At 39.2% G+C, this 15,076-nt stretch overlaps 1 protein-coding gene and 1 pseudogene across 3 annotated transcripts in view; one reads left to right on the top strand and one right to left on the bottom strand.

The window, feature by feature from the left end:
* Positions 1-15,076, bottom strand: part of RYK (receptor-like tyrosine kinase) — a 108,738-nt gene that overhangs the window by 15,683 nt on the left and 77,979 nt on the right. The gene's annotated exons all lie outside the window — the stretch shown is intronic.
* LOC113897333 lies at positions 3,133-5,653 on the top strand (annotated as a pseudogene).

Raw genomic sequence — 15,076 nt, 5'->3', positions numbered from 1 at the left:
AGACACGACTGAACAACTGAACTTCACTTCACTCACCATATGCAGTGATTTTAAAGCCCAAGAAGAGGAAATCTGTCACCAATTCTGCCTTTTCCCCCTTCTATTTGCCATGAGTGATGGGACTGGATGCCGTGATCTTAGCTTTTTAATACTGAGGTTTAAGCCAGCTCTTTCACTCTCCTCTTTCACTTTCACCAAGAGGCTCTTCAGATCCTCTTTGCTTTCTAACCATTAGAATCGGTATATCTGAGGTTGTTGGTATTTCTCCTGGCAAACTTGATTCCAGTTTGTAACTCATCCAGTCTGGCATTTCTCAGAATGTGCTCTGTGTACAAGTTAAATAAACAGGGTAACAATAAACAGTCTTGTACTCCTTTCTCAATCCTCAACCAGTTGTCCCATACAAGGTTCTCTAACTGTTGCTTCTTGTCTGGCATACAGGTTTCTCAGGAGAAAGGTAAGATGATCTGGTATTCCTATCTCTTTAAGAGTTTTCTACAGTTTGCTATGATCCACACAGTCAAAGGCTTTTAGCGTAGTTGATGAAACAAGAAGTAGATGTTATTCAGGAATTCCCTTGCTTTCTCTATGATTCAGCCAATGTAGGCAATCTTGACACCTGGTCCCTCTGCCTTATCTAAACCCAACTTAGACATCTGGAAGTTCTCAGTTCACATAATGCTGAAGCCTAGCATGCAGCATTCTGAGCATAACCTTACTGGCATGAGAGATGAGTGAAACCGTCCAGAGGTTTAAACATTCTTTAGCACTGCCCTTCTTGGGAACTGGGATGAGGATGGACCTTTTCAGTTCTGTGGCCACTACTGGGTTTTCCAAATTTGGAAAGCCTTTCAAAGGAGGCTTTACAAATAGCTGAAGAAAGGAGAGAACTGAAAGCAAGGGAGAAAGGGTAAGGTATACACAACTAAATGCAGAGTTCCAGAGAATAGCAAGGAAAGACAAGAAGGCCTTCTTCAGTGAACAATGCAAAGAAATAGAGGAAAACAACGGATCTCTCCAAGAAAATTGGAAATATCACAGGAACATTTCATCCAAAGATGGGCACAATAAAGGACAGCAACAGTAAAGACCTAATAGAAGTAGAAGAGATCAAGAAGAGATGGAAAGAATACACAGAAGTACTGTACAAAGATCAATATGCCAGCAGATTTGGAAAACTCAGCAGTGACAATCTGGAAAAGTTCAGTTTTCACTACAATCCCAACGAAGGACAATGTCAAAGAATGTTCAAACTTCCACATTATAGGGCTCATTTCACAGGCTAGCAAGGTAATGCTCAAAATCATTCAAGCCAACCTTCGTCAGTATATGAACTGAGACCTTCCAGATGTATAAGCTGGATTTAGAAAAGGTAGAGGAACCAGAAATCAAATTGCCAACATCTGTTGGATCATAGGAAAAACAAGGGAATTCCAGAAAAATATCTACTTGTGTTTCATTGACTAACAACTTTGTGTGGATCACAAAAAACTGTGGAAAATTCTAAACAGATGGGAATACCAGACCACCTTACCTGCCTCCTGAGAAACCCGTATGCAAGTCAAGAAGCAACAGTTAGAACCAGACATGGAATAACAGACTGGTTCCAAGTTGGGAAAGGAGTACGTCAAGGCTATATACTGTCACCCTGCTTATTTAACTTATATGCAGAATACATCATGAGAAATGCCAGGTTAGATGAATCACAAGCTGGAATCAAGACTGCCAGGAGAAATATCAATAACCTCAGATATGCTGGGCTTCCCTGGTGGCTCAGATGGTAAAGAGGAAAGAGTTCACCTGTGATGTGGGAGACCTGGGTTCCATCCCTGGGTTGGGAAGATCCCCTGGAGAAGGGAATGGCTACCACCTCCAGTATTCTGGCCTGGAGAATTCCATGGACAGAGGAGATAGGCAGGCTACAGTCCATGGGGTCACACATGACTGAGCAACTTTCACCTTCACCTTCAGATATGTAGATGACATCACCCTAATGGCAGAAAGTGAAGAGGAACTAAAGAGCCTCTGGATAAGGGTGAAAGAGCAGAATGGAAAAGCTGGCTTAAAAGTCAACATTCAAAAAATGAAGATCATGGCCTCTGGTCCCATCATTTCATAGCAAATAGATGGGGAAAAAATAGAAACAGTGACAGACTTTATTTTCTTGGGCTCCAAATCACTGTGGATGGTGACTACAGCCAAGAAATTAAAAGACACTTGCTCCTGGGAAGAAAAAGTACAACAAACCTAAACAGCATATTTAAAAAGAGAGATATCATTTTGCCAACAAAGGTGCATATAGTCAAACCTATGGTTTTTCTAGTAGTCATGTACAGATGTGAGAGTGGGACCATAAAGAAGGCTGAGTGCCAAAGAATTGATGTTTTCAAACTGTGGTGCTGGAGAAGACTCTTGAGAGTCCCTTGGACAGCAACAAGATCAAACTGGTCAATCCTAAAAAAGGTCAACCCTGAACATTCATTGGAAGGACTGATGCTGAAGCTGAACCTTCGATACTATGGCCACCTGATGCAAAGAGCAGACTCACGGGCAAAGACCTTGATGCTGGGGAAGACTGAGGGCAGAAGGAGAAGGGCTGACAGAAAATGAGATGACTGGATGGCCTCATCAACTCAATGGACTCAAGTTTGAGCAAACTCTGGGAGGTAGAGGACAGGGAAGCCTGGCATGCTGCAATTCATGGGGTTACAAAGAGTGGGACACAACTGGGGGACTGAACAACAACAACAGATAAAACAAGAAGATAAGGGACAGGAAGTTCTGAAAACCACAGGAAAGGAGTTTGGATCTCGCTTTACCAGTTCTTTTAAGAGTTCACTCTGAAGATCAAAATAACATGAAGTAACATTCCTGGAAGTGGAGGCTTGAGTTAACTCAATTTTCATAGACATTAACTAAACAATTTTCACAAATTTCCAAAACTAACACTATGCTGTTTTCAAGGTATAGGTTTTATTAATATATACCTTTTTGAATATCCAATTTTTGAAGTTATAATATTCTACCAAGTTTAATTTTTCAGACATATTTTTAACCCCTTTCCAACTAACCACAGCTGAAATATGTATCTATAGCATTGTGTTACTTTAAAAAAGCTTTACTGGCAGCAGCATGGCAGCCATGGAGGATGAGCGGCTGGATCTCCTATGGGACCAACACGTGCAGTTCTTCCAGCGTTGCCTGCAGGAGGTAACTGGTGGCCACAGTGAGTGTGCGACATAGGCTGGTCCTGTGGAAAGGTGCTGTGGAGCCAGGCAGCACCCTCAGGGGGCTGCACAGCCACCCACCTGGCACTGTCTCTACTCCCTGCCAGCCTGTGGTCACCCACGTTCCTATGAGGTAAGGTGCAAGGGCTGAGGTGAGCAACTGACTATTGCATTTTTTGCAATAGTTTGCATTTTGTTGTTGCAAAAATGCAAAAATATTGCATTTTTGCTCTCCATGCTTGAAACGTTGGACGCCTTGCATGTGGTGAACAGGGATGATATAATTGACTGGATTTACTCCCTGCAGGTCTTTCCCACAGAAGACACATCAAATCTAAATCACTGTGGTTTCTGAGGCTCTTCGTATCTGGGTATTCATTCAATCCATCAAAGAATCCTTGAACAGTTCACCCTCATGATAGTGGCCACATAGCAATGACCTACATTGATCTTTCATTCCTAGTTACTCTTGGAGACTGACTTAAGCCAAGTAAATAAAGATGCTTGCTTAGCAGGTTAGAGAACTTCAGCTAAAAGATGAAAGTTTTTACCTGAAGGCAGTAAAAATGACATGTAATTTGTATACCCAGGCTTCAACAATACGTGAACCGAAAACTTCCAGGTGTTCAAGCTGGATTTAGAAAAGGCAGAGAAACCAGAGATCAAATTGTCAACATCTGTTGAATCATAGAAAAAGCAAGAGAGTTCCAGAAAAACATCTATATCTGCTTCACTGACTACACCAAAGCCTTCAACTGTGTGGACCACCACAAACTGTGGAAAATTATTAAAGAGAAGGGAATACCAGACCACCTTACCTGCCTCCTGAGAAATCTGTATGCAGGTCAAGAAGCAACAGTTAGAACCAGACATGGAACAATGCACTGGTTCAAAATTGTGAAAGGAGTACATCAAGGCTGAATATTGTCATCCTGCTTATTTAACTTATATGCAGAGTATACCATGCGAAATGCCAGGCTGGATGAAGCAGAAGGTGGAATCAAGATTGCAGGAAGAAATATCAATAACCTCAGATACGCAGATGATGCCACGCTAATGGCAGAAAGTGAAGAGGAACTAAAAAGCCTCTTGATGAAAGTGAAAGAGGAGAGTGAAAAAGCTGGCTTAAAACTCAACATTCAAAAAACTAAAATCATGGTTTCTGGTCCTATCACTTCATGGCAAATACATGGGGAAACAATGGAAACAGTGAGAGACTTTAGTGAGAGACTTTATTTTCCTGGGCTCCAAAATCACTGCAGATGGTGACTGCAGCCATGAAATTAAAAGACACTTGCTCTTTGGAAGAAAAGGTATGACAAGCCTAGACAGTATATTGAAAAGCAGAGACATTTCTTTGCTGACAAAGGTCTGTATAAGTCAAAGGTATGGTTTTTCCAGTAGTTATGTACAGATATGAGAGTTGGACTATAAAGAAAGCTGAGTACCAAAGCATTGATGCTTTTGGACTGTTGGAGAAGGCTCTGGCAAGTTTCTTGGACTACAAGGAGATCAAATCAGTCAATTCTAAAAGAAATCAAACCTTAATATTCATTGGAAGAACTGATGCTGAAGCTGAAGCTCCATTACTTTGGCTACCTGATACAAAGAACTGACTCACTGGAAAAGACTCTGATGCTGGGAAAGACTGAAGGCAGGAGAAGAAGGAGACAACAGAGGATGAGGTGGTTGGATGGCATCACTGACTCGATGGACATGAGTTTGAGCAAACTCCAGGAGATGGTGATGGACAGGGAGGCCTGGTGTGCTGTAGTCCATGAGGTCACAAAGTGTCAGACACAACTGAGTAACTGAACTTAACTGTGCTTCTTGTATTTGCCATATACTCAACAACTGGTCTGGCATGGATATGAAAAAAGCCATCAACTATACTGAAAGTATGTCCTATGCAATGAGTTTGCACAGGGAGCCGGACTTAAATCTCATGGAGGGTCAACTTTTTGTGGCATTGCATCACTGTGCCTGATGGGTAAACTAGAAGCTTTTCCAGAAATAGCACTGAACAGGATGAAGAGGTGGTGTATAATGAGACAACAAAATGGTTATCATGAAAGACCTAATAAGCCAAAAGATACCTATTTTTTTTTTTTTTTTTTTTTGAGTGGGAGCAACTCAACTCTAAATTTCCAGTATTCTAACTTTGAGGTAAACAAAAAGTACATCTCATCAACTCAAGATTGACTCATAGGGGGATTTGTTAAGTGGCCAGATAATCATTTAGATGCTTTGCATGTACACTTTGGAATCTGTGGCCTGTCACTAATGGAGGAAAGTGGCATTCATAAAGTTCATCCTGGTCTGAATGTAAGCACACGGACTTCTGAGCGCCTTTGAGATCTCCATCAGAGCTAGAAAACCAAGGACTGTCTGAACAGTGCTCAGAGAATGTACACATCTCCACTTGACTAACTTTGATTGGGAAATTGCTCAGAGAATGTACACATCTCCACATGACTAACTTTGATTGGGAAACTGCTCAGAGAATGTACACATTTCCACATGACTAACTTTGTGAAACAGTGCTCAGAGAATGTACACATCTCCACATGATTAACTTTGATTGGGGAACAGTGCTCAGAGAAGGTACACATCTCCACATGACCAACTTTGACTGGGAAACAGTTCTCAGAGAATGTACACATCTCCACATGACGAACTTTGACTGGGAAACAGTTCTCAGAGAATGTACACATCTCCACATGACTAACTCTGATTGGGGAACAGTGCTCAGAGAAGGTACACATCTCTACGTGACTCACTTTGGGGAACAGTGCTCAGAGAATGTACACATCTCCACATGACTAACTCTGATTGGGGAACAGTGCTCACAGAATGTACACATCTCCACATGACTAACTCTGATTGGGGAAAAGTGCTCACAGAACGTACACATCTCCACATGACTAACTCTGATTGGGGAACAGTGCTCAGAGAAGGTACACATCTCCACATGACTAGCTTCAATTGGGAGGGTAGGAAGGATTTGTAGCATAACTGTAGCTCAAGGCTAAAAGCCATGTATAACCAAGTGTAGGGCTTCCCTGGTGGCTCAGTGGTAAGGAATCCACCTGCCATTGCAAGAGATGCACTTTCAATTCCCGGGTTGGGCAGATCTGTTGGAGAAGGAAACGATAACCCACTCCAGTATTCTTGCCTGGGAAATCCCATGGACAGAGAAGCCTGGTGGGCAACAGTCCAAAGGGTCGCAGAAGAGTTGGACATGAGTTAGCAACTGAGTAACAACATAACCAAGTGTGTTCTTTTTTAAAGAAGTAGAGTCTTACACCAGAATCTTGTGCTGATGTCACTCTGGAAATGGTCTTGAACCAGTAACCTCTCTACTAGGTTCAAGAAAATCTCCATTCAAGTTTGAACCACAGTGGACTCTGTTGTGGTTCTTAAATGTTTATACTGTATCTCTAAATTCTGTGAGGCAAATTAACTATATGTACTGTAGGTTATCTTTTTTAAAAAAATTCTTCAGTACAAAATTGTATCATATTAAAAATGTACACAAATCTTCAAAAGAAGTTAACAGCTTACACAGCATTGATAAACTTCAGGTATTTGAATACTTAGTGATCATTTAAAAAGCCTGGCTGCTTATGGTAGAACACTAATATAATGAACAAAGTATCTGGGATTGTTCTTTGAAAATGGAATATCCCATAATTTTTAAAAAGAAGAATGACTTACTTTGTCTTATTCTTATGTAAAATGTGCCAATTAAACTTTTGTGGCCTATACAAATGAAACTAACTTCACAGCAAGAATAAACAGCTTAACTAATACAATAATTTTCTAAAGGGAGATTTTTGTGCTGTGTGGTTCATGTATTTTTAGATGCTGCTGGGGTAAATAATAGTTATATTGGATTATAGTTGCAAATCATTAGTTGCTTTTTTTATTTCCTTTCTGCAGAGAAAACAGTCTTATCTAGAAGACATTTAGTGGTTTTGTTTCTTGTACTGAGATAAATGATACTGTAAATTGTACTTTTATAACTGAGTTATTTTTAGCCATTTGATTTTTTTTTTAGTTTGTTGCCCCTCTGTGTTAACTGCTCTAATTCAAACTGATGGTTCTTTAATTTTTTCTAATTAGATAAGTAAACATTTAAGTAAGAAAAAAATAAAACTACTCAAGTAAATTTAATGGTACAGCTCCATACACAGTCATTCGTATATTTGTATATTCAGGAAGCTGGAAGGAAATGTAACATTTAGAGGTTAAGTACTGGGGATTTGCTTTGCTTTGCTTTGCTTTCTTCATTCTGTGACCTACTTGAATTGTAAGGAAGTTAGTATAAAACTTACTTTTATTAGTGATCAGTTTATCAATAAATCACATCCATCACTGTTAAAACAAAAAATAAAATAAAAAAGCTTTACTGGATGCACAGTGGTGGCATGTTGAACAGAGAGAGAGAGGCAAAGGACAGAGGCAGGGATCTGATTAATAAATTTATACAAGTGAGCTTTAAAGGGATCTTTTTAATAACTCTTCAGTGTAAACTATCACCTAAAAATTTTAATAATCTTTATATTAATGCCACAATATTTTATATTATGGCAATATTATTCTACCACAGTTAAAAAAAAATGTCCCCAAGTGTACAATGACCGTATATAAAATGCATTGACAAAAAATACACACTGACTGCAACAAATCACATTTAGTACATGTCGTTAACTCAGCTTCAAAAGTCAGCAATCTTTGGGCACACAGTGTCACACATGACTGAAAAGAGACCAAGTCTACCATAAATCTGTCCTCAGATCTAATATTGGATGCCTACCAAGCCATCACATATATCTGCTATAGACAGTACTTTCCTCCATGGTATCAGATGCTTTGACATTGCTCCATCAGAACAATGGGGCCATTTGAAGGGAATATTAAATAGAACAATAAGGATAAGGCAGGAGAGGAAACAGACGTTCACAAGATCGCTTAAGGAAAATATCTATTCTCAGCTCAGTTCAGTCGCTCAGTCATGTCTGACTCTTGTGACCCCATGAGCTGCAGCACGCTAGGCCGCCCTGCCCAACACCTACTCCCAGAGCCTACCCAAACTCATGTCCATCAAGTCCGTGATGCCATCCAACCATCTCATCCTCTGTCGTCCCCTTCTCCTCCTGCCCTCAATCTTTCCCAGCATCAGAGTCTTTTCCAATGAGTCAGCTCTTCACATGAGGTGGCCAAAGTACTGGAGTTTCAGCTTCAACATCAGACCCTCCAATGAACACCCAGGACTGATCTACTTCAGGATGGACTGGGTGGATCTCCTTGCAGTCCAAGAGACTCTCAAGAGTCTTCTCCAATACCACAGTTCAAAAGCATCAATTCTTTGGCGCTCAGCTTTCTTCACAGTCCAACTCTCACATTCATATATAACCACTGGAAAAACCACAGCATTGACTAGATTGACCTTTGTTGGCAAAGTAATGTCTCTGCTTTTTAATATGCTGTCTAGGTTGGTCATAACTTGCCTTCCAAGGAGTAAGCATCTTTTAATTTCATGGCTGCAATCACCATCTGCAGTGATTTTGGAGCCCATAAAAATAAAGTCTCTCACTGTTTCCACTGTTTCCCCATCTATTTCCCATGAGGTGATGGGACCAGATGCCATGATCTTAGTTTACTGAATATTGAGCTTTAAGCCAACTTTTTCACTCTCCTCTTTCACTTTCATCAAGAGGCTCTTTAGTTCCTCTTCACTTTCTGCCATAAGGGTGGTGTCATCTACATATCTGAGCTTATTGATATTTCTCCCAGCAATTTTGATTCCAGCTTGTGCTTCCTCCAGCCCAGAGTTTCTCATGATGTACTCTGCAAGTAAGTTAAATAAACAGGGTGACAATATACAGCCTTGATGTACTCCTTTTCCTATTTGGAACCAGTCTGTTGTTCCATGTCCAGTTCTAACTGTTGCTTCCTGACCTGCATACAGATTTCTCAAGAGGCAGGTCAGGTGGTCTGGTATTCCCATCTCTTTCAGAATTTTCCACAGTTTATTGTGATCCACACAGTCAAAGGCTTTAGCATAGTCAATAAAGCAGAAATAGATGTTCTTCTGGAACTCTCTTGCTTTTTCCTTGATCCAGCGGATGTTGGCAATTTGATCTCTGGTTCCTCTGCCTTTTCTAAAACCAGCTTGAACACCTGGAGTTCATGGTTCACATATTGCTGAAGCCTGGCTTGGAGAATTATGAGCATTACTTGACTAGCATGTGAGATGAGTGCAATTGTGCGGTAGTTTGAGCATTCTTTGGCATTGCCTTTCTTTGGGATTGGAATGAAAACAGACCTTTTCCAGTCCTGTGGCCACTGCTGAGTTTTCCAAATTTGCTGGCATATTGAGTGCAGCACTTTCACAGCATCATCTTTCAGGATTTGAAATAGCTCAACTGGAATTCCATCACCTCCACTAGCTTTGTTCATAGAGATGCTTCCTAAGGCCCACTTGACTTCACATTCCAGGATGTCTGGCTCTAGGTGATGATCACACCATCGTGATTAACTGGGTCGTGAAGATCTTTTTTGTATAGTTCTTTTGTGTTTTGTTGCCACCTCTTCTTAATATCTTCTGTTTCTGTTAGGTCCATATCATTTCTGTCCTTTATCGAGCCCATCTTTGCATGAAATGTTCCCTCGGTATCTCTAATTTTCTTGAAGAGAGATCCAGTCTTTTCCATTCTATTGTTTTCCTCGATTTCTTTGCATTGATCGCTGAGATAGGCTTTCTTATCTCTCCTTGCTATTCTTTGGAACTCTGCATTCAGATGCTTATACCTTTCCTTTTCTCCTTTGCTTTTCACTTCTCTTCTTTTCACAGCTATTTGTAAGGCCTCCCCAGACAGCCATTTTGCTTTTTTGTATTTCTTTTTCCTGGGGATGGTTTTGATCCCTGTCTCCTGTACAATGTCACGAACCTCTGTCCATAGTTCATCAGGCACTCCGTCTATCAGATCTAGTCCTTTAAATCTATTTGTCACTTTCACTGTATAATCATAAGGGATTTGATTTAGGTCATACCTGAATGGATCAGTGGAGAAATAACTTAAGAAAGAATGAAGGGATGGTGCCAAAGCAAAAACAACACCCGATTGTGGATGTGACTGGTGATAGAAGCAAGGTCTGATGCTGTAAAGAGCAATATTGCATAGGAACCTGGAATGTTAGGTCCATGAATCAAGGCAAATTGGAAGTGGTCAAACAGGTAATGGCAAGAGTGAAAGTGGACATTCTAGGAATCAGCAAACTAAAATGGACTGGAATGGGTGAATTTAACTCAGATGACCATTTTATCTACTATTGTGGGCAGGAATCCCTTAGAAGAAATAGAGTAGCCATTATAGTCAACAAAAGAGTCTGAAATGCAGTACTTGGATGCAATCTCAAAAATGACAGAATGATCTCTGTTCGTTTCCAAGGCAAACCATTCAATATCACAGTAATCCAAGTCTATGCCCTGACCAGTAATGCTGAAGAAGCTGAAGTTGAATGGTTCTATGAAGACCTACAAAACCTTTTAGAACTAACACCCAAAAAAGATGTCCTTTTCATTATAGGGGACTGGAATGCCAAAGTAGGAAGTCAGGAAACACCTGGAGTAAAAGGCAAATTCGGCCTTGGAGTACAGAATGAAGCAGGGCAAAGGCTAATAGAGTTTTGCCAAGAGAATGCACTTATCATAGCAAACACCCTCCTCCAACAACACAAGAGAAGACTCTACACATGGACATCACCAGATGGCCAACATCGAAATCAGACTGATTATATTCTTTTCAGCCAAAGATGGAGAAGCTCTATACAGTCAGCAAAAACAAGACCAGGAGCTGACTGTGAATCAGATCATGAACTCCTTATTGCCAAATTCAGCCTTAAATTGAAGAAAGTGGGGAAAACCACTAAACCATTCAGGTATGACCTAAATCAAATCTAGTCTCAAGGAGAACCAAATACAAAAAATGTATCGAGGGTAACTACTTGATCACAAGACAAGAACTGGTTGCTTTAAAACTATATTAACTGTTCCAAAAGTAAATCCACTTATTCCTCTTTCTCAGGAAATATCAGAACTATTTCATAAAACTAAACAATATTTTTCTTAATGTTAATATTAAACTTTAAATCCTTATTTCCTACTGTCTCAAAGATCTTTTCATTTCTCCAGCTTTTTCCTAACATCTTTTAACCAATTCATCTTAATATAAATTTAATATTTAAATAATAAGTCCAGGATTTCCCTGGTGGTACAGCGGTTAAGAATCCACCTGCCAAAGCAGAGGACACAGCTGCCATCCCTGGTCTGGAAAGATTTCACATGCCACAGAGCAACTAAACTCGTGCGCCACAACTACTGAGCCCGTGTGCTGCAACTGCTAAAGACCATGCATCCTAGAGCCTGTTGTCTGCAACAAGAAGAGCCATCTCGGTGAGAAGCTTACACGGTGTGACTAGAGAACAGCCCCCGCTCACTGCAACTAAAGAAAACCTGTGCAGAGCAACGAAGATCCAGTGCAACCAAAAATAAATGAAAAACACGTCTGTAAGATTGTTGATGTAGAAAATGTCAACCATAATGGAAACAAAATAAGTAATGGGACTCTTAAGTATTATTTGAAAATTAATAATGAAGGAATAGCATAAAATGGAACATTTTCTGTTCTTTTAAAAATAATAAGCCTTCTCTGAAAACTACAGCTCTCTCTCTGATACCACAGTATCACAGCAGTTCAGAAGACCACTCTTCCTGGGCATATTACAAACATGAGTTTCTCCTGCTTGAGTCTGTTCAGGATTGTGGCAGTGACTTTCCATGGCACTGGGCAAATAGGAGTAATAAGAAGCACTCTGCACCAAACAGAATATCTGGATAACTTAACAGATTTCTCTTCTTCTTCTAGAAATAATCTCTAACGTTCACAAAAAAAATTATGTCAATGAATACATTTTCATGTGTAAAAAGTGAAAGTGTTAGTCACTCAGTCGTGTCCAGCTCTTTGCAACCCCATGGACTGTAGTCTGCCAGGCTCCTCTGGCCATGGGATTTTCCTGGCAAGAATACTGTTCCCTTTTCCAGAGGATCTTCCCAACCCAGGGATCAAAGTCAGGTCTCTCATACTGCAGGCAGATTATTTACCATCTGAGCCACCAGGGAAGCCCACTTTTCATATGCCCTGCACCCTAAAAACTGTTCAAATACCTTAAAGGATCTCCTCATTGCCACAAACTACACTGCTAAGACTAGCAAGGAAATCATTTCCTTGATTTGTTTTTTTCCAAGAAAATGCTTTTTAAACACTATGTAATACCACAAAGACAAGAAAACTACCATGAAAAACTCTTAATTGTGCATTCCTAATTGCATTTGTCTCTTAATAGAAGGTAGCCTCTTAAAAGAATTATGTTAGCTACTATAATTAGCTAAATAATTCAAAGAAGATATAAATCAAGAAATCTGTTTTCAAATAAAGGAAAAGAAAGTCACCAAAAAAAAAAAAAAAAAACTATGGCAGTACCACATCTGATGAAAACAGAATAAAAACAATATCCAGAAATTCTTAAGAATGGTTAGGATGACATCATATCTTAGAATAATATTAGAGATTTATAACTAGTCAAATCTAATTGTGCATATTTCCTACATTCAACAGTTAAAAGCTTATATTAACATTCTAAGAATGTCGACATAGTGAAATATTGAATCCTTCCAGTAAAAACTGTTAAAACACAAGCCAGAAATGCAATGTATTATTTTTAAGATGGAAAACATTAATGTATTTACAAGGAGAACTTTTAAATATAAAGGAACGCAAAAATATTAAGGGTCTTTTAAAGGGCAGAGAAAATGTCCCTTCCAAGGCAGTAATACCATTTGTTTGATGTTACATTAATAGCTAAAACAGGTATTTTACACGCATAGATATTCTGGTGGGAATGGAGGTTACACTACTTATTTTGCATTTGACTCTGAATGAAGTTTTACAGCCCAAAAGTAGACTGTTAAATGTAGTTTTTTAAAATCCCAACTCCAGGAAAATGGACACATGTATATGTATGGCTGAGTCCTTTTGCTGTCCACCTGAAATTATCACAACATTATTAAATGGCTATATGCCAATATAAAATAAAAAATTTCAAAATTAAAAAAAAAAAAAAACCAACTCCGTCCTTAAAGGATAAGTGGGATCAGAATACATGATTATACATTTTCAATACCAAAGTTAAAAGGCAATTTAATACGTGTGCTTTAATATAAGAATTCAAAAAATATTCAATCTCACCAAACTGAAAGGCGGGATTTTTACACTAAATAAGTCCCATCAGAGTCACAGGAAACGGAAAGGTATTTTCATTCCTTTCAATCTCAATTATCCAAGACAAAAGATACTTAAGGGAAAATATATCTATCTTAAAAGAAATGACATTATAAGAATCTAAAGAAGACAAATCTGAACCTTTTAGGATCTGACCATGTTAAATGTAAATCGACGGGTATGTTCACTATCATGTTCTAAATACTGCTCCGAAGAACTTGGGTCACACAGATATTTCAAGTTTATGCTGACACACTCAAAGTAGAGATGATTTTAAAGTAATCTTCCTGTTAAGCTTCTTACCAGTAAGACTGTGGTGATTTTTAAAAATAAAGCCATCAAGTGATCAAGTAACAGGGTATTTGGTATGACTATATCCTGATGGAAGGCAAGTTCTTATATATGAACTCTTGTAAAATTTGTAAAATATAGTAACAGTAAGAATAACTGATCCTAACTATGACTGCAAGGAGATCCAACCAGTCCATTCTGAAGGAGATCAGCCCTGGGATTTCTTTGGAGGGAATGATGCTGAAGCTGAAACTCCAGTACTTTGGCTACCTCATGCAAAGAGCTGACTCATTGGAAAAGACTCTGATGCTGGGAGGGATTGGGGGCAGGAGGAGAAGGGGACGACAGAGGATGAGATGGCTGGATGGCATCAATGACTCGATGGACGTGAGTCTGAGTGAACTCTGGGAGTTGGTGATGGACAGGGAGGCCTAGCGTGCTGCGATTCATGGGGTCGCAAAGAATTGGACACGACTGAGTGACTGAACTGAACTGAACTTAACTGAACTATGATTTTGAAATATTTGCTTAACTAAGCAATGTATGCTCTACATGGACTCTGCCAGCTAATACAGCACAGTCTACCAAGCTGAAGAGATGTAGATCATATTGCTTAGAAATATATTATTAACTGAAACCTCATTAGTGGAAGTGTATCATCTAATTTTTGCTCTGGAGTTCCAGTGAAATATGTGATAAGTGTTACTAAAAATATCTCCTTAAAAAATTTCCTAATACGGCTTAAATATACAATGGAATACTTAAACAGAAATAAGCAGATGCATTAAGTTAAGCATGCATATTTGGGGATTTTCATTGTACAACCAAACAGTACCATCATGCATACCCTCTGAAAATTTTTCTAAGAGAATAATCAAACAATCCCCAATCCCTTGAAGTTATATGGCATTCCTGAAGACTGTAATCTCAGAAATATGTCCAGGTTTCCTGCCTGTTAGACTAGTTTTGAGTTCACCATGACTGCCACCTCATGTCTGCTAAGGCAACTATGCTATATTTCAATGAGTAATAAAATCATAAAATTTTAACATCAACCACTGAAAAGAATATTAACATCCGAAAGAGATGAATAAATTAATCTTTTAAATCAACTATGGAATGATATTTTCAAAGAAAATGTAAGGAAAGTTTCTTTTACTTTTCTACATTCAAAGTGTTCATATGTAGGCTTTCCTACTACAGGGGTGAATT

This window comes from Bos indicus x Bos taurus, chromosome 1 (genome assembly GCF_003369695.1).
Source record: "Bos indicus x Bos taurus breed Angus x Brahman F1 hybrid chromosome 1, Bos_hybrid_MaternalHap_v2.0, whole genome shotgun sequence".
NCBI classification, from domain to species: Eukaryota; Metazoa; Chordata; class Mammalia; order Artiodactyla; family Bovidae; genus Bos; species Bos indicus x Bos taurus.
This window is presented reverse-complemented; position numbering and strand designations above follow the sequence as displayed.